The sequence below is a fragment of the Rhinopithecus roxellana genome, chromosome 7 (assembly GCF_007565055.1).
Source record: "Rhinopithecus roxellana isolate Shanxi Qingling chromosome 7, ASM756505v1, whole genome shotgun sequence".
NCBI classification, from domain to species: Eukaryota; Metazoa; Chordata; class Mammalia; order Primates; family Cercopithecidae; genus Rhinopithecus; species Rhinopithecus roxellana.
This window is the reverse complement of record NC_044555.1, coordinates 131,079,563-131,105,578: the sequence shown is the minus strand read 5'-3', so window position 1 is coordinate 131,105,578 and position 26,016 is coordinate 131,079,563. Positions and strand designations below refer to the sequence as shown.

The 26,016-nt window shown below is 50.2% G+C and overlaps 2 non-coding genes across 2 annotated transcripts; both read right to left on the bottom strand.

Moving 5' to 3' along the window:
- Positions 1 to 3,728: 3,728 nt before the first annotated feature.
- TRNAI-GAU lies at positions 3,729 to 3,802 on the bottom strand. The gene has a single exon. It is a non-coding gene; the product is annotated as a tRNA-Ile (tRNA).
- A 334-nt stretch (positions 3,803 to 4,136) lies between these two features.
- TRNAI-GAU lies at positions 4,137 to 4,210 on the bottom strand. The gene has a single exon. It is a non-coding gene; the product is annotated as a tRNA-Ile (tRNA).
- Between the last annotated feature and the right edge of the window lie 21,806 nt (positions 4,211 to 26,016).

The following is a 26,016-nucleotide window of genomic DNA, read 5'->3' as shown; positions in this document are numbered from 1 at the left end:
GTGTTTTCAGTGGACAAACTATAGCTATCTCTCCTTTTTTCTTTTACTTATTTATTTTTAAGTGTTGGAAAACTATTCATTTGCTGTCGCTTGTTAAGTGAGCACATGAATAAATCACATGGTACATGGTAGAAGCGTTGAAACAGACTCTGGGTTGACAACGATAGCATCTGTATGCAAAAATGGGAGACAGACAGAGAGAGAGAGAGGAGAAAGAGAGACAGAGACAGACAGAGACAGACAGAGATAGAAAATGCTGAGAAGCAGCAATGAAGAGAAGAAAATGCTGGGCCGTGGCACTTGCTGTGCAGCTTAGACCTGAAAAGCTCCGTTGGTTCCTTTGAATTCATTCAGGTCTCAGCTGCGGTGTCTGGCCTGAGGGACCACCGACTCTAAAGTGGCCCCGTCATACCCAGAACCTACCTGATGTACGTTCTTCGAGTGTGTTGAAGGCTGTACCTCCTGCATTTAGGTGGGAGTGCCGGGAACCCCGTCTCTGAGCACTCCACAAAGGCTGAACGAGTGGTCAAAGGCGTGTAAGAAGAGCCAGGCAGTACAGAGGGGCCCCGGGCAGGGCTGTGGAGGCAGAGAGGACATGACGGCGTCCCAGGCAGAGGGCCCAGCATGAGCATCGGCTCATCAAGTGAGGCTCCTGCAGTGAAAACGCCAGAGTGGTGGTGGCAGGTGGGGGCTGAACACCGTCCCTAAGGAGCTCAGCTTCGGGACACCCTGAGTCTCGACCGGGTACGTATACTGGCCTCCCCGGCCAGGCAGCTAACCCCGCTGCGTGGCCTCGGCCCCCTCCGGGCCTCAGTTTCTCCGTCCCTCCCGGAGCCTCAGCTGGGGCGGCATCAGGCGCGGCACGGGGCCTCGGCGCCAGGGTCCCACTGGAGGGCAGCCTGCTGGGCCGAGGTGTCAGCAGCTGCGCCTTCGTCACCTGCTTCGGGACCTGCCGCAGCTGCTCAGGGCCCAGCGGGGCCACACGTGCGACGCTGCCCTGGTCAGGAGAAGGCTGGCCGCCGCATCCGCCATGGCGAAAGAGGCGGGGACTCGAACCTGCGTCACTGGGCGTCGACGCCTCCAACATACCTCACCTGGGAAAGCGGCGGGCTAGGAGTGCCTCGCAGGCCAAGACACCTTGGAAGGCGACCATGCCCGGCCGGGAAGGTCGGGGAGCCAGCCCTGCCGCTGCTGACAGCCACCACGGCGCCTAGAGTTGATCAGCATAGCGGACCCACCTCATTTTCTCATTGCCTGTCACGGATGTGTTTAACACTCAGATGTCACCTCTGGAAGCTGTCCCGGATCTCCCAGGCGGAGGTCTTTGAGGTCCCAAAGTCCCTGGCCCTAAAGTTATCACATTATCCACGTGCTCTGATGTCATCGTGCATCCCAATCAGCGGAGGATCCTGTCTGGACATGCGGAGTCCTGAGAGGGGTTGCAAAGTTTTAATTTTTAAGAAGAGTGCTTCCCAACTCCCCACATTATTCCCATGTCACCCTACTGTCTCTCTCCTCACCCACCCAGACTGCGTGTACCTTGAAGAGAGACATGATATGTTATTCATTCGGTGCCCAGCACGGGTCCTGCCCAGAATGCACGCTCAAGGCATGAAAGATGGACGGATGGATAGAAACCAATAAATGAATGAGTGAACAAATGAATGAACCCACCCTCTCCACATGTCCGTCCTAACCATCCAGCTCCACTGCCCTGTCTTCCTCAGCCTGATCGCCTGTCTTACAGGGTCGAGGCTCTGGGCACCCTCCCCATCGAGTCTTGTAGCTGCAGGTGTGTACATATGTCCCAGTTCCTCTCCCCAGGGAGCGTAGGAGGTCCAATGGTCAACAAACACCTATTAAGCCCTATGGTGGGTGAGTTGCCATTCCTGCCCTGTGGGGTACACAGGTCTAGGTGGTGAGAAGCAGGAAACTCGCATTTGAAGCACAGTATGATGAGTACCATGAAGCCAGGAAAGCTAAGGCTGGGGGGGGGGGGGGGCAGGCTGGTGTAAGAGAAGGTTCTGGAACATCACAATCCTCACCAATACGTTGTATTCACGATGCTCCCTTTTTTTTTTTTTTTTTTTTACCATGAATTTCATATTATGGGTATCTTACAACATTTTTTTTTTTTTTTTTTTTTGAGACAGGGTCTCACTCTGTTGCCCAGGCTGGAGTGCAGTGGTGCAATCTCAGCTCACTACAACCGTGATTCTCCAGGCTCAGGTGATCCTCCCACCTCAGCCCCTGGAGTAGTGCGGACGACACGCATGTGCTACCATGCCCAGCTAATTTTGTATTTTTTTTAGTAGAGAGAGGATCTCACCATGTTGCCCGGGCTGGTCTCCAACTCCTAGGCTCAGATGATCCGCTTGCCTCGGCCTCCCAAAGTGCTGGCATTACAGGCGTGAACCACTGCGCCTGGCCTGAGTCAATCTTTCCTAGTTGCTTCCCAAGAAGGGATTTATGACAACTGAGTTCTTTTGAGATCTTTTGGGAAGCTCTGCTTTTCAGAAGGTAAGAAATTTCAGGAGTTCAAATGCCTTCTGCTCAAAATAATTTTCATGCCACCGTGGCACATTCTAAACCCCTTCAAGTTCAGGAAACTTGAGGGCAGCAACCTCCACCAACTCCTCCGTGCTCTGTCCCTTCATCTAACCTGGCACGACTATTACAAGATGTGACATCCAACTTGTGTACAGGCTTCTAGTTTAGTTGTCAGCCCACCCAGGCTCTCCTAACTTTGCTTATAATAACAGCAGCGCCATCAGCTGGCAGTTGTTGAGAACTTTTACCACACCCTGGCACTTACCAAGGTTTTAAGCCAGTAGTCTGTAGATTTTGAGCAGCTACTGATTTAGGTCAGAGCTGGTAGATGTTTCCACTGGAGAATTTTCAAAAACAGGTGGAGCCTCTGCTGGATCCTGACAGAAAATGGCTCTGACCCCACACAACTGGCTTTGTTCAACTGAGCACACCTGAACATCCTGGAAACTTGAACCACCAGTGGGAAATTCATCCACTTGCTCTGGCTACAAAATGCAGAACGAACAGGAAAAAATGTGAAGCCTAAGATGTCTCTGAAAAGAAACGAGGGGGAAAAAAGAAAAGAGCAAGAGAAGGTTTCCAGAGGCTTCCACAACCAGAACGCCTCTCTAAAAACATGGCAGTCATCTACTGGCTGGTTACCTTCTCCACGTGGCTTGGGATTTGTGTCTCACCGTTTTGCTCCTCACCTAGAACGGTGCTGGGCATGCAGCAGCCTTAGATACCATCTGTGGAATGCATTCATTCCAGACCTGGATTTACATCCCTAAGACTTCCCCGCAAGGCGACCAAGGGAACACGAGGCAGTGACATTTGGGAGCACCTGTCTTCACTGGGCGATTCATCCAGGGGAGCCACAGCCTCAGGAACCGCGGGGATGGCAGGGGGTGGGGACTGAGGGCCAGAGATATGGATGGCTTTGGATGTCCTGAGTGCCCTGCAGGTGGCGGATGGTGCAGGGACTCGGGTGGGGGGGCCACCGCCCCAGCGCATGCCCGGTACCTCCCGCTTTCCCCAGCAGGCTGCCCTGGACAACCTCTGGGCGAGGAGTCCAAGAGATCCCGCAATTCGCTCCTACCCGGACGCTGCTCACAGTACCTGAAAGGGCATTTTTCAGGAACGGTTGTATAAAGAGTTCCTTGTGGGGTGGCGGTGGAAAAAAGGCTAAGCTCGGACTATGGCCGGTGCGGGAATCGAACCCGCGACCTTGGCGTTATCAGCACCACGCTCTTACCAACTGAGCTAACCGGCCTGCTGACACCACAGTGCGGCTGGAGCGTATAAAAGGGCTCCGCGCCACGTTCGCGCCCGTCCACGAGCGATTCTTTGTGAAGCCATCGCGCAGCTGGCTGCCTCCGGCTTTCCCCGAGTTGGGAACTCTGGTGAGGAGCCACCACCCCAGCGCTGAGTGGGTTCCTCCCGCTCTTCCCTGCCAGGCTGCCCTCGACAACCCCTGGGCGGAGTCGGAGAGATCCCGCAATTCGCTCCCACCTACATGCCGCTCACAGTACTTGAAAGGCGTATTTTTCACAGTTATATAAAGAGTTCCTTGCGGGGTGGTGGCGAGAAAAAAAATGCTAAAATTGCGGCCGGTGCGGGAATCGTGCCCGCGACCTTGGTGTTATCAGCACCACGCTCTTACCAACTGAGCTAACTGACCTCCTGACCCCAGAGTACCGCTGGAGCTTATAAAAGGGCTCCATGTTCGCGCCCGTCCACGAGCAATTCCTAGTCAAGCCCGCACGCCTCTGGCTGCCTGCCGCTTTCCCAGAGCTGCGGGGACTCTGGTGAGGAGCCATCGTACCAGGGCTCGCCGGGTGCCTCCCGCTCTTCCCTGCCAGGCTGCCCTCGACAACCTCTGGGCCGAGTCCAAGAAATTCCACAAGTCACTCCTGCCCACATGGGGCTTACAGAACCTGATAAGCACATTTTGAAAAAGAGTTGCATAAACAGTTCATGGGAAAAAACAAGAAACAAACAAAAAACTGGGACTAGGGCCGATGCGTGGATCAAGCCCGCCACCATGGCGTTTTCAGCACCACTCGACCACCTAGTGCTGCCCTAGTGCTGCCCGAGCGTCTAAAGGGCTGCATGTTCGCGCCGGCCCGCGACTGACTCCTTACAGACCCCATGCCACTGGCTGCCTCCCGCGTGGCCCCAGCTGCGACTTTTGACCTCCTCACTGTCATCCCCATTGGGTGGATGCAGAAACTGACACCTAAGGGACTTCAAGGAGAAGGGAGGTGGCTTCCTACAGGGAACCACACGCTTTCACAGGGAAAATGCAAATTGCACATGGGAGGCTTGGCTCTGCAGTGAGGTTTTCAAACATTCCAATTCAATGCTGTTTTTAACTCTGAAAATCCTGCGGCCTGGCAACTTCATGTATCAAGAGCCTTTTAGCATGGTTAAATCAAGCTCAGAAAACACAGAAAACCAAAGGCCAAAAGAACCACCGAATTCCCTATCGCCCAAAAAATAACGGCTGCAGGGGTCTTGACTTCCTTCTTGTCGATTTTTTTTTTCTTTCACTGTCCACGTGTATTTCTATATATATACACGGAATCCTTGGGCTGGGAGCAGTGGCTCATGCCTGTAATCCCAGCACTCCGGAATAAATTAATAAATGGATGGAATCCGAAGCCTTGCTTGAAACAGTGTATTTTGTCTTCCTTTTTGCAGTTAGTAGTCTATCATTAAGCATATGCCTAAATAATTGCAAATGTCATTTTAAATGATTCCTGAGTGTTTTGAGTGGACAAACTATAGCTATCTCTCCTTTCATTTTTAGTCTTTTTTTTCAGTATTGGAAAAATGTATTCATTTTGCTCTCACTTGTAAACTGACAACATGAATGAATCACATGATATAAGGTAGAAGGGTTGCAACAGCTGTTGGGTAGACAACGACAGTACCCACCATAAAAGTATAGTATCTGTATGCAAAAATATATAGAGAGAGACAAAGAAAATGCTGAGAAGACAAACCACCACCGTGTCCACTACCCAGACTGTATGTCCCAGGGACATGCTGGTCTCTTAGAGGGCCTGACTATAGTATGCTGCTGTGGCCCTCCCACTCCAGGAACACAAGAAGGGACCACTAGCTTTCTAACACTATACATTCTGCCCGGATTATTCCACTGAACTGCTTGGACTGATGTATCATCAAGGTTCCCTGTCACAAGCAGCAGAAACTGAATCTACCTGATTTCAAGTTTTTATATAAAGGATATTAGGCCAGTCAACCTACCACGAGCGAGGCTAGAGGACACTCGGTCAAGAAAAATGGACACTCAGTCAAGATATACCCATTCAGCCTGGCAGTGCCCTGGCCCCCAATTAGCTGTGAGTCAAAGAAACCTAATCCCTATCCTCATGGAGCTCACCGCACAGCAAAGCAGACAGGTATTACAGTGAAGGGAGAAGTTTAGGTGTTGTGCTGGGAGGTTGAGCAAGTTTCCTGAAGTCTTGGACACGTACTGTGTGCAAAGGACAAGGATGGATGGATGAGCAGGCCAAAGGGGTGCAGCCCTCTCAGTGTACTGGTGGAGGTGCAGACATCCTTTCCATTTTGCTTACAGCTGAATGAACATTCAGAGCCTAGCACACTCTCTGGCACAGCATGCCTCCAATAGGTAAGAGTCACGCGTTTAAAGCGGGCAGATCAAGTCATTTCTCTGTTCACACTGTCCCCTTTTGGACCAGCCTTAACAGGTCTGCCAAATTCAGCAAATAGAGATCAAGATGTCAAGTTAAAATTTAATTGCAGAAAAACAATGAAGCATTTTTTTAGTGTATGTCCCATGCCACATTTGGGCCATATTTATACTAAAAGAGTATCTGTGCTGTATCTGACCTCTTCCTGTTGGGAGCAGTCCTCATGTCCAAGTCTGACCTGTGGTGGGCTGTTCACCAGGACTTGAACCCCATAGGGCTTGCAAAAATGCCTCTGTAAAATGGTCATGGGCTCAGTGATTCCATGTATCACTCTGCTTTAAAGCTTTAATTAGCAAAGAGCCAAAAAAGTCCACAAATACTACATTTCTCCATGAAAAGTGTCCACAACAGTGTCTTCCTCTGAAAAAGGTGTGTCTTTTACATTTTAATGCACGAAAGACTTCAGCAATTAATGATCAGCAAAAAAAAAGATAAAAGAAAGAGACATTTTACAGAAACAGATGCAGAACAGAGTGTAAGGTACACAGATATGCTTTGGTCAAGGATAGGGCAAGGTAAACATCCTGCATGACTCAGCGAGTTTGGTGTGCAAGTGCATAACTCCACTCGTTATATAATCACAGCTATGTAGCCATAACATGGGAAGGCTCATCACCTGGCTCAGAGCCACTATTGTTTGCAAAAGGTATGACTGTCCTGCTGACACTGGGCATATGGAGGCACACCCAGAGAAAGAGAGAGATACAGCCAGAACTGCCCATCTTGCAGAGGGACATGGGGGAGCCAGAACACAGCACAGCTTGTGCCCACAGAAAGAGTCATGCGGCTGACCCTGTAGGGAAACTCAGCTATGCAGCTGTGTGTGGAACAACAAAAGCCATAGAGCTGAAGCAGACAGCCAAGACAGACACAGACAGCGTGAGAGAGCTGCTGATGAGAAAGCTAGTGTAAGAGAATTGCTGAATAAAACGTTTCATCTGCCAACGGCCCTGAGTGTTCCTTGAGCTATCCACTCACTCCCCTCTGACCTCAACCTGACCCTGAACCTGACAGTCTTCCTCTAAAAAAGGAGTGTCTTTTTAATTTTAATGCTGCAGGAAAGACCCCAGCAATTGATGAGCAGTGGAAAAGAGACCATTTTGCTTAAACAGATGCAGAAGACAAGGGGTAAAGTGTTTAGGTCAGATCTGCCCCTCAGATAATGTATTTTAAGAAAAGTCAGCTTTGGGGCCAAGCACAGTCGCTCACACCTGCAATCCCAGCACTCTGAGACGTCGATGTAGTAGGATTGCTTGTGGCCAGGAGTTTGAGACCGGCCTGGGCAACACAGCAAGACCCATCCCTATTAAAAAATAATAATAGAAAGGGGAAAAAAAAAAAGCCAACGAGCAAACAAAATGAAAAGGTACAACTATGAATGGTAGGGATTTAAAGCCATTCTTCACGGAGGAAAATGAACCAAGCAGTGTCTCTTCATCCAGAGTCCTTCTGGAAGGTTCCAAGGGGTAGGGTTTGTGATATGATTAGCCCAGGACAGTTTTCCAGGGGGGATGAAGAGAAGGAGGAAGAGAGAGAGAAGGGAGTGGGTAAAGAGAGAGAGATGAAGAGACAGAGACAGGGAGAGACTTCAAAATAGAGAGAAGGAGGAAGGGAGGAGAGACAGAGAAAGAGGAACACAGAGAGAGAAATAGAGACAGGGAGAGAGATCCAGAGAGAGAAAGAGGGAGAGACATATAGACAGAAGAAATAGAGACAGGGGGACGACGGACACGGTGGCTCACACCTGTGATCCCAGCACTTTGGGAGGCCGAGGTGGGTGGATCATTTGAGGTCAGGAGTTCGAGACCAGCCTGGATAACATGGTGAAACCCCATCTCTACTAAAAAAAACAAAACAAAACACACACACTCATACAAATTAGCTGGGTGTGGCAGTGCTCACCTGTAACCCCAGCAACTCAGGAGGCTGAGGCAGGAGAATCACTTGAACCTGGGAGGTGGAAGTTGCAGTGAGTTGAGGTCGCGCCACTGTACTCCAGCCTGGGCCTCAGAGTAAGACTTGTCTCAAAAACAAAACAAAACAAAAAAACTGTGTCTGTTTCATCTACCAGTCACACTGTTTCATTTTCATTTTACTACCAGTAACATAAAATATTTCCCTATGGGCCAGAGACAGTAGATCACACCTGTAATCCCAGTGCTTTGGGATGCTGAGACGGGAGGATTGCTTGTGGCCAGGAGTTCAGGGCCGGCCTGGGAAACATAGCGAGACCCTGTCTCGACAAAACATTTAAAAATTAGTCAGGCATCATGGTGCATGACTGTAGCCCCAGGTACTCTGGAGGCTAAGGCCGGAGGATCGTTTGTGCCTGGGAGTTCGACACTGCCGTGAGCTGTGATCAGTTCGGCCTGGATGAGAAAGCAAGACTTTGTCTCAACAAAAGTACAAAACAACAAAATACATAAACATACAGAAACACCTAACCCTATTGTTTTAGGATAACCACAGCAGCAAAGCTGGCCTAATAATGTATTCATCCTCTATCCTGACTGGCTTACCCTGTGGGTATTATGCTTCATACTTGTTTTATGCCGAACATTTACTAAATATTTCCGGATGGAATACATACACACTGCCAAGTCCTAGCCTCACCCTTGAGATAGTAGGCGGTTTCCCTGCCATGCCTTAGTCCTCGCAGACCTGCTGTATCAGATCTCCTGGGGCAGAGACCCGATCTGCCTTTCAAAAGCTCCACTGACAATTCTGAAGGCAGACAAGGTTCCCTACGGGATGCAGACAGGTGAGGCAGCCAGGAAAAATGTCATCATGGTACAACAGGTGCAATAAAGAGGCAGAGTGGCCCAGAGGTGGTAGGCTGCCCAGAAGCAGTGATCTCAGAGGCATTCTGAAGGCTGGGAATTGTTGCCAGGTAGGGCATTCTGAGTATAAAGAAAAACATGTAAATGCATGGATGCATGAAAAGGGGCAGGCATGTTGGACGGAACTGGACATTTCTAGGGGGTGGGAAGAGGGAGGATGGGGAGAGACAGGGGCCTCCATCTGACCCAAGTGTGTACACTGGTCCGTGCATCTGATCCACAGCAAACCACTGGGCCTTCTGCTGTGGTTGTTGAAATGCACCCCACCACCTGCCCCAGAACCTGTCTCTCCTGTTCTGCATTTTCAACTCAGACTCACCCTTTCAAATCTAGTTCAAATACCACTTCTTCAACAAAGCCGCTTCTGATCGCGTCAGCCAGAAACAATGTCCCTTCCTCTAACTACATTTAGTTCATCACTATCTTTAGCTTTCTGGCCTTGATCAGAAGGTATCTGGGTCATGTTTTATCTCCTGTTAGTTCATAAGCTACTGAGGGGCAAAGTACACATCCAGTTTACCTTCGTGGCCTCCATGACACAGCTGGGGCTGAAAAAGTATTAGCAGAATGTGCTACCAAGGTACATTATTGGAGGTAGAATTTATATCATCTCCATCAGATTAGCTACAGAGTAAGTCCCATCATGCTGCCTAATCTTGACTAAGTTTGCTTTTACTTTATGAAAAATCTGTCATTTTTTGACTCCATTCCAAACCCAAAAAGCTGTGGTCACATTCAGCAGGGTGTGCTGGGGAGAACAAGGGCTCTGGAGAGCAGCCACACCTGAGGGACCTTAGGCAAAGCCACTCAACCTCCCTAAGCTTGTTTCCCACCTGCAAAATGCTGGCACAGAAACACTGCTGCGAGCTAAGCAACGCAGCACGGTGCCCGGCACAGAGCAGAGGCTCTGCAGATGGCTGTCCCAGGATGGCGTCTTGCAGCCTTCTGACCCAGACCAAAGTCCCAGAAGGTCGAGTTACCCAAGGTCACACCTCTAGAGAGTGTGGCATTTGGGCAGAATCATACGCGTCTTCCTAAACCTTAGCAAGACAACTCTCCACTCTTGATGATCAACTGGATACAACAACCTCAGGCAGCTAAAAGCACGAGTGAAGTCAAAAAAACTCAGGAGTGAAGATGGCCGATTCTGTTCTCTAATGCATCTCTTCTAGTGGAAAAAGCTCTCTTCTTTTGGCAATTTTGGGATGAGACTAATTTTATTTACAACCCCAGCACTGAAATGAGACGGAATTTTACAGACGCCATGTAGGACCTGTGGCTTCAGGTGCTATGCTACACCCTCTGGACTTGGGAGACCATGCTGTAGTTCCAAGTGCCCCAGCAGCTGAAAGCTGTGTGGCCCAGGAAGTAAACCTACTGAGAAAGGATGTATTGTGTGTACACAGGGTGCTTTCACATATCCCAAACATTCAGTGTGTATTCAGGCACTGTGCTGGCCATTGTGGTTACAAATCAGTCATCACCACTCAGGGTGGTAAGTCCTGCAGTGAACTAGTATATTGTGCTTAACTGTGGGAGCATTTTTACAAATAGTTGCATAAAGAGCTCATGGAATTAAAAAAAAAAAAAAAAAAAAAAAAAAAAAAAGGCTACGTGTGTGGCTGGTGCGGGAACTGAGTCCACCACGCCACATCAGCAACCACCTTAGGACCGCCGCAGTGGCTCACGCCTGAAATCCCAGCAGTTTGGGAGGCCGAGGTCAACAAATCACAAGGGCAAAAGTTTGAGACCAGCTTGGCCAATATGGTGAAACCCTGTCTCTAGTAAACATACAAAAAAAATTAGCTGCCTGGTGGCAAGTGCCTGTATTCCCAGCTACTTGGGAGGCTGAGGCAGGAGAATTGCTTGAATATGGGAGGCAGAGGATGCAGTGAACCAAGATCACGCCACTGTACTCCAGCCTGGGCAACAGAGCCCGACACTGTCTCAAAAACAAAACAGGAAGAAAGAGAGACCGGGGAGGCCGGACATGGTGGCTAACACCTGTAATCCCAGCACTTTGGGAGGCCAAGGAAGGCGGATCATCTGAGGTCAGGAGTTGAAGACCAGCCTGGACAACATGGCGAAAGCCTACTAAAAGTCCAAAAATTAAATGGGCGTGCTGGCAGGCACCTGTAATCCCAGCAACTCAGGAGGCTGAGGTGGAAGAACTGCTTGAACTCGGGAGGCAGAGGTTGCAGTGAGCCGAGATCGCGCATTGCACTCCAGCCTGGGCAACAAGAGCAAGACTCCATATCAAAAAAAATAATAATAATAAAGAAAAGAAAAAAAAATAGAGACAGGGAAAGATAGAAACAGAGAAACAGAAAATGATATGGTTTGGCCATGTCCCCACTGAAATCTCAACTTGAATTGTATCTCCCAGAATCCCTCGTGCTGTGAGAGGGGTCCAGGGTAGGTAATTGAATCATGGTGGCCAGTCTTTCCTGTGCTATTCTGGTGATAGTAAGTCTTATGAGATCTGATGGGTTCATCAGGGGTTTCCGCTTTTGCTTTCTCCTCATTCTCTCTTGCTGTCACCATGTAAGAAGTGCCTTTCAACCGCTGCCATGATTACGAGACTTCCTCAGCCATGTGGAACTGTAAGTCAAATTAAACCTCCTTTTCTCCCCAGTCTTTTTTGTATCAGCAGTGTAAAAACAGACTAATACAGTTAATTGGTACTGGGAGTGGGTCATCGCTGAAAAGATACCCAACAATGTGGCAGCGACTTTGGAAATGGGTAATAGGCAGAGGTTGGAACAGTTTGGAGGGATTAGAATAAGGCAGGAAAATGTGGGAATGTTTGGAACTTCCTAGAGACTTACTGAATGGCTTTGGCCAAAACGCTGATAGCGATATGACAAAAAGGTCCAGGCTGAGGTGGTCTCAGATAGAGATGAGCAACTTCTTGGGAACTAGAGCAAAGGTGACTCTTGTTATGTTTTAGCGAAGAGACTGGCAGCATTTTGCCTCTGCCCTAGAGATCTGTGGAACTTTGAACTTGAGAGAGATGACTTAGGATATCTAGCAGAAGAAATTTCTAAGCAGCAAAGTATTCAAAATGTGACTTGGGTGCTGTTGAAAGCATTCTGTTTTAAAAGGGATACAGAGCATAAAAGTTCAGAAAATGTGCAGCCTGATGATGCAGTAGAAAAGAAAAATCCATTTTCTGGGGAGAAATTCAAGCCAGCTGCAGAAATTTGCATAAGTAGCAAGGAGCCTAATGTCAATCCCCAAGACCATGGGGTAAATGTCTCCAGGCCCTGTCACAGACCTTCACAGCAGTCCCTCCCATCACAGGCCCAGAGGTCCAGGAGGAAAAAGTGGTTTTGTGGGCTAGGCCCAGGGTCTCTACGCTGTGTGCCTAGGAACTTGGTGCCCTGTGTCCCAGCTGCTCCATCTGTGACTGAAAGGAGCCAATGTAGAGCTCGGGCTGTGGCTTCAGAAGGTGGAAGCCCCAAGTCTGGGCAGCTTCCATGTGGTGTTGAGCCTGCAGATGCACAGAAGTCAAGAATTGAGGTTTGAGAACCTCTGCCTAGATTTCAGAAGATGTATGGAAATGCCTGGATGTCCAGGCAAAAGTCTGTGGCAGGGGTGAGGCCCTCATGGAGAACCTCTGCTAGGGCAGTGCAGAAGGGAAATGTGGGGTCGGAGGCCCCACACAGAGTCCCTACTGGGGCACTGCCTAGTAGAGCTGTGAGAAGGCCACTGTCTTCCAAACCCCAGAAAAGTAGATCCACCAACAGCTTGCACCGTAGGCCTGGAAACACAACAGACACTCAACGTCAGCCCATGAAAGCAGCTGGGAGGGAGGTTGTAACCTGCAAAACCACAGGGGCAGAGCTGCCCAAGACCACAGGAATCCACCTCTTGCACCTGATTTGAGACCTGGAGTCAAAGGAGATCATTTTGGAGCTTTAAGATCTGACTGCCCTGCTGGACTTTGGACTTGCACGGGCCCTGTAACCCCTTTGTTTTGGCCTATTTCTCCCATTTGGAAGGGCTGTATTGACCCAATACCTGTATCCCCATTGTATCTAAGAAGTAACTGGCTTGCTTTTGATTTTACAGGCTCATAGGTGGAAGGGACTTGCCTCGTCTGACTGTGGACTTTTGGGTTAATGCTGAAATGAGTTAAGTCTTTGGGGGGACTGTTGGGAAGGCACAATTGGTTTTGAAATGTGAGGACATGAGATTTGGAGGGGCAGGGGTGGAATTACATGGTTTGGCTGTCCCCACCAAAATGTCAACTTGAATTATATCTCCCAGAATACCCACGTGTTGCGGGAGGGACTCGGGGGGAGGTAATTGAATCATACGGGCCAGTCTTTCCCGTGTTATTCTCATGATAGTGAATAAGTCTCACGAGATCTGATGGGTTTTCAGGGGTTTCCGCTGTTACTTCCTCCTCATTCTCTCTTGCTGCTGCCATGTAAGAAGTACCTTTCGCCCTCCGCCATGATTATGAGACTTACCCAGCCGTGTGGAACTGTAAGTCAAATTAAACCTCCTGGCTGGGCGCTGTGGCTTATGCCTGTAATCTCAATACTTTGGGAGGATGAGGCGGGTGGATCACCTGAGGTCAGGAGTTCCAGACCAGCCTGGCCAACATGGTGAAACCCCGTCTCTACCAATAGTACAAAAATTAGCCAGGCGTTGGGGCACGCACCTGTAATCCCAGCTACTCAGGAGGCTGAGGCAGGAGAATTGCTTGAACCCGGGAGGTAGAGGTTGCAGTGAGCCTAGATCGTGCCACTGCACTTCAGCCTGGGTGACAGGAGCAAGACTCCGTCTCAAAAAAAAAAAAAAAGAAATTCAACCTCCTTTTCTTCCAAGTCTAGAGTATGCCTTTATCAGCAGCATAAAAACGACTAATACAGAGAGTAATGCACGGAGACACAGAAAGAGGGAGAGAAAGACAAAAAGAGAAACACAGAGAGGGAGACAGAATGAAACAGAAGGAGGAAGGGAGGGAGAGGAAAAAAAGAGAGGGCCCTCTTCCCACTATCCTTCCAAAATCAGGGTTTCCTCCAGACCCCTTCCTCAAGGCCTAGGTGCCAAAGAGGTCACTGAAGGAAGCAGTCTCCTCTTCCTCAGCAGGCCTGAAGATTCCTGGGCTATGACCGCTGCTCTTCCTAAGCCAGAAGCTATGACCCTGAGCCATTGGGCTTCCCAGCCCAGCTTCCTCTTGTCCAAAACGAGAGGACAAACAGGAGTTAGAGGGTCTGAGAAGTCCTGTTCCAGCAACACCGCCCCTGCCCTAAGAAGGCACAGGCTGACCACTGACAACTGTTTAAATACAGCGCCCATGTCCGGTTGGGATATTCTGACCCACTCAGGGCTGCCCCATAAGCCAGCGCGTGTCCGGATCCCAGCGCACCGAGAACTCGAAACCTGTCAAGCTGCCCATTCAGGGTTCAGTTCAAAGACAGAAGACAAAGGAAACGGATAAAGCGTCCAATACAAGAATTACCCATTTCAGACGCAAAAGACGAAGAGCACAGGCGGTGTCAGGACATGTTAGGATCCGTACCCAACTCCGCCGTCTTCATCCTCACAACGCCACGGAACACCTATTCCCCGGAGCCCAGCTCCTCCTGCAGCCCCTGGAGGAATCTGTACATTTCCCGCCGAGGACCCTGCCGCTGGGCACTCGGGGAGGCTGGCCTGGGGGAGGCCCGCAGGGATCTTCGGATCCCGCGCCTGTGTCCCTGGGGCCGCTGCCTGGGAGGGCGCACGAGGTAGCCCAGGCGAGGTGACCCACAGGAAATCTGGTGACGTCGGACGGCCCAGGCCCCAGAGTGCTGTGTGTGCTGGGGGTGGAGGGTGGTCTCCGAGAGGAGCCGTCGGCGTTCCAGGGAAGGCACCCGGTCGGTCGGGGGTACTCGCCGGGGCTGAGGGGTGCGCTCCACTTCCCTGAGCGCCCCCCAGGGAGACCCAGGGCGCAGGGGCAGCCCCGCGCTGGGATCCCGAGCCGGAGCGGCGGGGCTGGGCCCTCCCCAGGAGGCCGGCACTCGGGGCCCTTTGTCCTACGACAGCGTCCCGGCCGCGCGGCGCACCCCTATGGGCCGAGTCCCCGCGCGCACTCACTCACCCACGGTGACCAGCGTGTAAAGTCCTGCAGGCGGTAGGCAGGCGGCTCTGGCGACCGCGCCTCGGGGCTGGGGCAGAGCGCCGGCGCCCAGTCGGAGGTCTCCTCCGCCACGGCCGCCTGGGCCAGCCCGGGCGCCTCCATGGGGACGCACTCAGGTCCAGGGCACCGGGCCGGGCCGGAGGGCTCGGGGAGCCGGGCTTCTGGGGACGAAGCCTAGGAGGGCGGCGCGGCGTCAACTGAGGATCCCTATGCGCGCCATGCGGCTTGTGGAGGCCAGGACTCGGCCCACGCGGCCCGGAGTCCCCAAGACGCCAAGACGCCTTCCGTTGCGCCCGCGGCCCTGCGCGGCTGACGGCGCGGCGGGGACAATGGCTGTGCGGCGCTCAGGGCACGAGCAGCAACGGCCCAGGTGGGAGCAGCCGCCGGCCTCAGGGGGCGGGCAAGGAGCGCCAGCGGGCGGCGGGGAAGGTGGAGGCCGCGGCCCGGGCTTGTAGAGCGAGGCGGGGGCCCTGCGCATTCCCAGTCTGGCGCCCGCTGCCTCCTCCAGCTCGGTAGCCGCGGGCGCGTTGAAGGGGCGAGCGGAAGCCGCCTGGGCGAGGCCTAGGGCCTGGGGGCGTCGCCTTCGCACCCGCTCCGCCCCTGCCGCGACCCAGCCCAGGAGCCGGAGACCTGGGCGTGCCCCGCTATCGTGGGCAGGCGCGGCGCTGGGGAGGTGGTCACGCCCCCCTCCGCCTCCGAGGCGCCCATCGGGTGGTACCCAGGACGACCTCTCACCGCGACCGACCGCCCGGACCCTCTTAGGCGCAGAGGTCCACACCTGGCTACTCAGGAGGGAGAAAACATTTTACAACCTATTCTCTCTTGTCTTTGAAGCCTGCTAGCTAAAAGCTTCATCTGCATGGTAAAACCTTGGTCTCCACCACCTCTTATCACAACCCAGACATTCCTTTCTGTGATCCCAGATCTTTAGATAAACTCAACCAGTTGTCAACCAGAAAATGTTTAAATTCACCCACAGCCTGGAACCCCCCTTCACCCACACCCCTCCCCCCCGCCCCCGGCCTGGCCCACCACTTCTACTTGTCTCCTTTCTGGACCAAACCAATGTATATCTCAAATGTATTTGGTTGCTGTCTCATGCCTCCCTAAAATGTATAAAACCAAGCTGCACCCCAACCACCTTGGGCACACGTTCTCAGGACCTCCTGAGGGCTGTGTCATGGGCCATGGTCACTGGTATTTGGCTCAGAATAAATTTCTTCAAATATTTTACAGAGTTTGACTTTTTGTTAACACCTTTTCTTAGACAGCTACTACAAGATGTTCTTCAGAAAAAGGATGGCGCAACCTGAGAACAAGTAAGACGTGGATGCAGAAAATTAGGAGATCCAGTGGAGGAGAGAAGTGCAGTTGGTGGCCAGGGTGACAGCCATTCACCAGGTTCCTGTTTTTTCTAAGACCACCAGAGCGGGTACAAAAGAACCAGCGACTAGGCAAGGGTAGGAGCAAAACTGCAAGTTTATTTTGGTCACCTAGCTTCAAGGGAAGAAGGTGGGTAGGGAGAGGTCTGTTGGCCCCCCGACAAAAGGGGCCCCCAGAGTCACCCGTACAGCTCTCGGACGGAGTTCCCACAGTCCTGACATCCCGACAGGAGTGGAGGACTGAGGAAGGCCGCGCGTGGCGTGCCTCCGGAGCGGCTTTTCTAGGAGTGGGAGGGCAATAGGCGGGGCACGGGCGTGTCAGGGGCGTTCCACAGGTGCGACTTCAGATTGACATCACCTGGCGCATGCCTAGTTGGTCTGCACCTTCCCGGGTCGCCGGCTGGATTTTCGCGCGCGCGGGAAAAGTTGGGGGGGATGAAGAACCCGGAAGTGCGCCATCTTGCCTCCGTTCATCCAAACAGTCCAACCTTTTATTGATAATAGTGATAAAGGGGCGCCGTGGTCGGTCTGGCTACTTCCTGCTGTTAAGGGGCGCTGTTAAGGTCGGGGCCCATGGTTGGCATTTGGACGTACGGATGAAGAATAAAATAAAGCACAGTATTAGTATAGGGACGAGGTATGGAAGCATTTGAGGGTTTGAATGTTAGTGTCTGCTAGGCCTGACTTGCTAACATAATAGCAGCACTCTTCTCTAAGGAAGAGACAAGTGCCTCCTTTCTCAGCTGTAAACAAGCCTAGGGCTTGCCTGTTTTGGGCAGCTACTTAGGCTATTGAGGTAGTTCGGCGCTGCAGGGAGGCCAGGCTTTCAGCTGATTCCAATAACTAGAGGGAGGAAAAACAGCCCGTTTTAACGGGAGTGGCGTAGTGGCATGGAAAGTTGCTGGAAAAGCTCTGCTACTTCTGCCTGGCTGTATAGAGTTAGACTGGGGACCAAGGACACGGGGACATAGAGGGATCAGTTAGTGGCTGTATGGTTAAGAGTTTTAGAGAGAGATCAGTTGCACGAGAAATAGCCTTCAATGGGGGCCGTTTTGGCCTCCATTGGGTGCCTGAGTATGATTACCTCAGGATGAATTTGGAGCTGAATAACGGAAAGGAAGGATTGGGCAGTAGCACGAGAAATAGCCTTAAGGAAGACAACTGGCAGAACTATGTACTACTGAGTGTGTTCGGCTGTCTTACGGCCAAGTTTCAGTGATGAGAAAAAAATTGCCATACAGTAGGCGGACTAGCAAAGGTCTGAGTGTATGAGTGAAACAGCAATATAAGTATAAAATGAGACTTCATTTTCAGTGTAGTCACGGAGTGTCCCTTGCCACTGGAGATGTGTCTGGGTCCTCCCATGTGAAAGCAAAAAGGAACTGGCAGTCTGTGTGTAGGGGTATGGTAAAGAAAGCATCCTTAAGGTCTAGCACAGTAAAATAAGTAAATTGGTGGGGATATGGGACAGAAGGGTGTAAGGGTTGGGAACTACAGGGTGCGTGGGACGGGTGGCTTCATTGACTAGCCGAAGATCCTGTACTAACCTATACGTTCCATCTGCCTTTTTAACTGGAAGTATTGGAGTGTTACAGGGGGAATGTGTGCGGACAAGAATATGTTGGCTAAGTAGTCGCATGATAATTGGCTTTAAACCTTGTAGATGTGTCGGAGAGAGAGAGAATTGGGGGCGGTTTGGGAAACGAGTGGGATCTTTGAGCTTGACGAGAACTGGTGGGTGGTGAGCAGCTATGACCGGGGTGGAAGTGTCCCACACTTGAGGGTGTACAGAAATAGGGAAGATGGGGGGTGGGGGCGACATAGGAGGAGCCTGTGCACTTGCACAAAGCATGAGCAACAGGTCATGAGGGGATTGAAGGGGAGTGGCTGAGTTGGTGGGAATGTATATGGAGGCCTTTAAGGTGCTCAGGATGTCTCGGCCTCGTAAGGGGGTAGGGCATGAGGGTATAATGAGGAACGAGTGCGCAAAGTAGTTGGTGGCCAGGCAGCAATTAAGGAGTGGAGTTTTTCGTGGGGTGGATGGCTTTCCGTCTACTCCTACTACAGAGATAACGGATTGAAGGCTAGGTCCAGAGAAGGACGGCAAAACAGAATAGGTAGCCCCGCTATCTATTAAAAAATCAATTGTCTTACCCGCTACCAGGAGTTACCCGCGGCTCGGCGAGGGTGATGGGGGTCCCCGAGTCTCGGCACCTTCAGTTGTCATCATCGTCCAGATGTAGGAGCTGGAAGGAGCTCCCAGGATCCTGGGAAAGGGGGGTCACGTGGAGACACAGCACCTGTTCTCAGGGTGGGGCAATCAGACTTCCAGTGTCCTCCCTGCTGGCAAGCAGGGCAGGGGGTTGCTGGTGGACGAGGCTTAGGACATTCATTGGCCCAATGTCCTGACGCCTTGCACTTATGGCAAGGCTGCGTTGGGGCTCGGGGACCTTGCGGACACCTGTTGGCATAGTGTCCCGCCTTGCCGCACTTATAGCAGGCTCCTTTCGTAGCCTTGGAGTCTGCGGAGTATGTGCTCTCTGGTCTGGGGTTACAACTGGGCCGTAAAGCCGCTGCTAGGAGCTGGGCCTTCTGTTTGAGGCGTGCCTGTCGCACTGCCTCAGCCGTCTCCTCTCTGGAGTTATAGACCTTAAAGGCTAATTTAACCAGGTCTTGTATTGGTGCCTGAGGACCATCCTCTACCTTCTGAAGTTTCTTACGAATGTCAGGAGCTGATTGAGAAATGAAATAAGACGCCAAAATGGTGGCCCCTGTAGGGGAGGCCGGATCTAACCGGGTATATTGGGTTAGAACCTCAGTCAGCCTATTTGAGAATGCGGCTGGATTTTCTTCTGGATTTTGAATAATTTCTTTTAATTTGTTAAAATTTACAGTTTTGTTTGAGGCTGTTTGCATACCAGCCAACAAACACTGAACCATTATGTCTCGCCTACGGCGCCCAGGCTGGTTTGCTTGATAGTTCCAGTCCGGGTCTGCCGAGGGGACTGCTTGCTCCCCTAGTGGGATGGTGGCGTCAGTTAAATGTAGTTGGTTGGCGTGCTGCCTGGCGGCCGCTAGGATGCGCTCTTGCTCCTCAGGGTTTAGGGTGGAGGTTAGGATAACCTGGAGGTCATGCCAAGTTAAGTCATAGGCCTGACAAAGATATCTAAATTCCTTTATGTAGACGGTGGGATTAGCTGAGAAATCCCCTAAACGCTTCTCAATTTTGGAAAGATCGGCCAATGAAAAAGGGACATGTACTCTGACTACCCCCTCCGCCCCAGCCACCTCTCGCAAAGGCGCTAACACTGTAGGAGGGTGTGGGGCAGGAGTGGAGGCATCAGCAGGGCACTTAGAGCGGGTGTGTGCAGACAGGAGACTCAAGACAGCCAGTTGGGGGCCCCGAAGGAAGCACGGGACTGAGTGGATTACTAGTAGGTAAGGAGGAGGAAGGAGGAGTCTGGATGGGGGGAGGAGGAGGAGTCTGGGCAGGAAGGGAGGGGGTGGAGAGAGCGGGGAGAGAAGGAGGAGTATAGGGACGAGAGCGTAAGGCCCAAAAGCCTTGTACGTAATTAATTTCAGACCACTTGCCTAGCCGCTGGCAGAAATTGCTGAGGTCGATCACGCCACAGTGGAAAGGAAAATTAACCGCTTCCTCCTAAGGTCTTGTTCAAGCTGTAAGGTTTTTAAATTGGCTAGGAGGCACCCTAAGGGGGTGCTCTTTGGAAATTTGGACTGGGGGTTTCCCATTTGTTTCCTCTTTACCGACACAATGGACCCAATGGACATGGGAATGGATCCCTGCCTGGCTTCAAAGCGTCCTTTGGAACCAGCAGAGACAGACGAGAGGCTCTTGAAGCCTAAGTGGAGATTACCTTCAGGCGGACGTCTCCGTCCTGGAACGGGTCTCCCGAGCCACGTGGTGGCTCCAAATGGACCCCGGACCTGCGCAGGATTTCTGGCCGAGGGAGGTAAAGAGGAGACAAGGGCACTTACCCCAGAGAGGCCGTGGGAGTGAGGGAAGCGGGTCTCAGGTCCTGGTCCGTCTGCTGCGTGGGAGCAGGAGGAGGTTCCTCAACCCTTAGAGGCCTGAGGAGGGGTCTCCTCCCGGGTCTTCGGCACCAACTGTTTTGTTTTTCTAAGACCACCAGAGCGGGTACAAAAGAACCAGCGACTAGGCAAGGGTAGGAGCAAAACTGCAAGTTTATTTTGGTCACCTAGCTTCAAGGGAAGAAGGTGGGTAGGGAGAGGTCTGTTGGCCCCCCGACAAAAGGGGCCCCCAGAGTCACCCGTACAGCTCTCGGACGGAGTTCCCACAGTCCTGACATCCCGACAGGAGTGGAGGACTGAGGAAGGCCGCGCGTGGCGTGCCTCCGGAGTGGCTTTTCTAGGAGTGGGAGGGCAATAGGCGGGGCACAGGCGTGTCAGGGGCGTTCCACAGGTGCGACCAGGTAAATCTTGGTCTCTTCAGATTGACATCACCTGGCGCATGCCTAGTTGGTCTGCACCTTCCCGGGTCGCCGGCTGGATTTTCGCGCGTGCGGGAAAAGTTGGGGGGGATGAAGAACCCGGAAGTGCGCCATCTTGCCTCCGTTCATCCAAACAGTTCCGTAGGCAAACAGTTCATGTTGGAGATGGGGTTCAAAAGATGCTAGACGGAGCCATCCAGGAAGAAAGAGCAGGAATGAATGGACTAAAAGTGTGGGAGTTGGAAAAACTGATGAATTGAGGGGCACATGGCAGGCCTTTTGGAGCACTGGGATAAAATAATTTCAGGCACTAAGTAATTTGTATATAAAAAGAAGGCAGCCCAGTGCAGTGGCTAATGCCTGTAATCTCAGCAACTCCAGAGGCTGAGTTGGGAGAATCCCTTGAGCTCAGCAGTTTGAGGCTGCAGTGAGCTATAATTGCACCACTGCACTCCAGCCTTCCAGCTTGGGTGACAGACCCTGTATCAAAAAAAAAAAAAAAAAAAAAAATTACTAATTCCAGGAAAAAGGAAAGAAAGAAGACATAATCATTGTAGACACTGGTTCATCTTTGAATATCATTGTAATTGTCATGCGCGTCCGTGTGAAGAGACCACCAAACAGGCTTCGTGTGAGCAACATGGCTATTTATTTCACCTGGGTGCAGGCGGGCTGAGTCAGCGAAGGGAGATAAGGGTGGGGCCGTTTTATAGGATTTGGTAGGTAAAGGAAAACTACAGTCAAAGGGGGGTTGTTCTCTGGCGGCAGGAGTGGGGGTCACAAGGTGTTCAGTGTGGGGGCTTTTTGAGCCATGATGAGCCAGGAAGAGGAATTTCACAAGATACTATCATCGCTTAAGGCAAGGACCGACCATTTTCACTTCTTTTGTGGTGGAATGTCATCAGTTAAGGCGGGGCAGGGCGTTTGCACTTCTTTTGTGATTCTTCAGTTACTTCAGGCCATCTGGGCGTATATGTGCAAGTCACAGGGGATGCGATGGCTTGGCTTGGGCTCAGAGGCCTGACAGCAATGGTCATTATAATGGAAGCACTGATGATTTCTTAAACCAAATAATTGTGACCTAAATGTTTAAAGAATGTGGTAGGAGGGAAAGGACATTTGTGATTGGATGGAAAGGCAGGCAGGAGAGTGTCACAGTCTGAGGGGTTCTACTTTCCTGCAGCCCCCCAAAAACTCAATGCACTGAGAACAGCAGATGTTGCAGCAAAGAGGGAGGTTAGTAATTGCAGGGACAGCTAATTGAGGAGAATAGGAGAGATTTCTCAAATCTGTCTCCCTAAAAAGTTGGAAACTATGGTTTTTCAAGGTACTTTTGTGGGCAGCAGGCTGGGGGACTGCAACAATTGATTGGCTAGGGATGAAATCTCAGGGGTGTCTAAAACTGTCTTTGTGCAGGTGAGTTAGTTCCCAGGAGAGGGTATCTCAGGACCGGGTGGCATCTCTTGGTCTGCCAAAATGCTAAATCTGAAAAATATTTCAAAGACCATTGTTTAGGCTTTACAATAGTAATGTTATCTACAGGAGTAGTTTGGGAAGTTATACATCTTGTCATCACTGGTTACATGACTCTGGTGCAGTGAAAAACTTACAGGAAAACACACTAAGTGATGGCAGGTCATTGATTATGCCTATTCTTTAGCAAAGTTCAAGACCCTACAGTAATTCTAACCCTGTTTTCTGAATGTGGCTTTAATCTGCAGTCAAGGAGTAGGGTCAGTTTCCTTGCCTCAAAGTTTAACTCTCTCTCTCTCTGTGTGTGTACATAAATATATACACAATTATTTATTTATTTATTTATTTATTTATTTATTTATTTATTTATTTATTTTGAGACATGATCTTGTTCTGTTGTCCAAGTTGGAGTGCAGTGGTGCGATCTCGGTTCACTGCAGCCTCAACTTCCTGGGCTCAAGTGATCCTCTCACCTCAGCCTCCTGAGTAGCTGGGACCACAGGTGCACACCACCATGCCTGGCTAATTTTTGTAAATTTTTTGTTGAGAAGGGGTTTCACTATGTTCCTGAGGCTGGTCTCCAACTCCTGGGCTCAAGCAATCCTCTCCTACCTCGGTCTCCCAAGGTGCTGGGTGGCACCACACCTGGCTTCAAAGTTTAACTATAAACTAACTTCCTCACACAGTTATCTTGGCTGCCACACTAGAATAAGCAAAAACAAAACAAAACAATGTAGCAGTGAGGTTTGAAGGAAAATGGAGTCAGTCACGTTAGATTTCTCACATTTCTTTTTTTTTTTTTAGATGGAGTTTTGCTATTGTTGCCCAGACTGGAGTGCAATGGCGTGATCTCAGCTCACTGCAACCTCCGCCTCCTGGGTTCAAGTGATAATCCTGCCTCAGCCTCCCGAGTAGCTGGGATTACAGGCACCTGCCACCATGCCCGGCTAATTGTTTTTTTCTTTTTTTTTTTTTTAATAGAGACGGGGTTGCACCATGTTGGCCAGCTGGTTTTGAACTCTGACCTCAAGTGATCTGCCCGCCTCAGCCTCCCAAAGTGCTAGGATTACAGGCGTGAGCCACCACGCCTGGCCAAGATTATGATAGATGATAGATACATCATAGATGATAGACAGATCATAGACAGGTGATGACGATACAAAAATACATAGATAAATGATAGGTGAGACAGATAGATGATAGATAGGTGATAGATGATAGGTAGATAGATAGATGACAGATGATAGTTGGCTAGATGATAGGTAGATAGATAGATACATAGATGGTAGATGATAGATAAATAGAAAGATGATAGGTAGATGACAAGTAGATAGATAGATGATAGGTAGATTATACATAGATGATAGATAGATGAGTAGATAGATGATACATAGGTAGATAGATAGCCTCCAGGACAGTGGGAGAATAAATGTCTGTTGTTTAAGCCCCCTAGCCTATGGTATTCTGTTATAGCAGCTTGAAATGGACTAAGACACCTCATAAGAAGAGATGAGGACACAGACACACACAGAGAGACGACTGTGTGAGGACAAAGGGAGAACACCGAGTCTACAAGCCAAGGAGAGTGGCCTCAGGAGGAACTAGCCCTGCCAACACCTTGATCTCAGACTTCCAACCTCCAGGATTGTAAGGAAATAAATTTCTGTTGTTTAAGCCCCTCAGTCTATGGTTCTTTGTTATGGCAACTCTAGCAAATGCATATACCTTCTCCATCCCTTCTCCTCTGATAAATACCAATATCCCAAGAGAACTGGGAGGCAGCTGTTGAAGAGAGCTGAGCCACAATGTTGAAAGTTACTGAGTCCCTGATTCAGGACTTGAAAGAGCATCACCAGCCAACCAGAAACACACACTTTGGGCTTAACAGCAGCTATTTGTTAAACAAAACAAAACAAAACAAAAACTGAGATTTGGTGTGTTCATTCATCAGTTTAAGCAGCTTAGCATGGCCCTAACTAACAAAGCGTGTTTTACATAACAGGTACTTTGCCCACAGTCAAGTATATCAAGATCAAATGATGATGTGCTACACCTTTGCTGTACATTTCTTATCAACACACTCTTTCCTTGTGTCCTCTGAGAGTCAACTTCACTGCAGGGCTGCTGCTACCAGCTGCTGTGGTCATAGCCTTGGTGCTCTTGTCTAATTAATGAGGGTTCCCATTAAACTAGACTCCAGCTGTCTTTGACTTCCAGAATTGCTTTAGGAGAGTCTCTGTGGTCATTAATAAGGTGAGACCTTTTGGTTCCCAATGCAAAGAGAGAAGATAATTTATTTTCTACAGCATTTTTTCCCATAAAGCTCTATATTCTATTACATTTTAAAGGGCATTTCAACAAATGATGTATGAAATGGAGAGCAAAATCTGTATGGTTCTGCATTAAAGGGCATGCATAACTAGAGAACAACTCTGAAATGATGTGGAAAAACAACAATCAACTTTTCTTTAAAAAAATTAAAGGCTTATGCTTCACATAAATTCATGTCGATTTTCCAGGCATTATGTGATTAAAATGTCTGAGGCATTGCAAGGATTTACTGGTACCTAAAGTGTAGATTTATTCTTTTTTGTTGTTTTATTTTATTTTATTTTTTTGAGATGGAGTCTCGCTTTGAGGCCCAGGCTGGAGTGCAGTGGCGAGATCTCGGCTCACTGCAAGCTCCGCCTCCCAGGTTCATGCCATTCTCCTGCCTCAGCCTCCCGAGTAGCTGGGACTACAGGTGCCCGCCAATACGCCCCGCTAATTTTTTGTATTTTTAGTAGAGACGGGGTTTCACTGTGTTAGCCAGGATGGTCTCAATCTCCTGACCTCATGATCCGCCCACCTCAGCCTCCCAGAGTGCTGGGATTACAGGCGCGAGCCACCGCGCCTGGCCGGATTTATTCTTAAGAAGGATGTAGCTCTACAATCTAGTCCAGTGAAAAGTCAGGCACTCACAAAGTTATGCAAGACAGGTTATGATGTGGGCTTAAGAAAGGTGTTGAGAGCTATGAGTAGAGATATAGAAGAAAAAAAGTGTAATATTTTCAAGAAAGAGTAATTAGTTTGTATGTGGAGGCTATTTTTATTGCTTTTTTATTTTGATGTTTTAGTCTTGTTTTTTTTGAGACAGAGTCTAGCTCTGTTGCCTAGGATGGAGTGCAGTGGTGTGAGCATAGCTCACTGCTGTCTTGAACCTCCAGGCTCAAGTGATCCTCCCACCTCAGTTTCCTGAATAGCTAGGACCACAGGCATGCACCATCATGCCTGGCTAATTTTTAAATATTTTGTAGAAACTGGGTCTCCCTATGTTACCCAGGCTGGTCTCCAACTCCTGGGCTCGAGTGATCCTCCTGCCTTGGCTTCCCAAAGTGTTGAGATTACAGGCATGAGCCCCTGTGTCAGGCCAACACTGTTTTTAATATATGACTTGTAAGGCAAGTT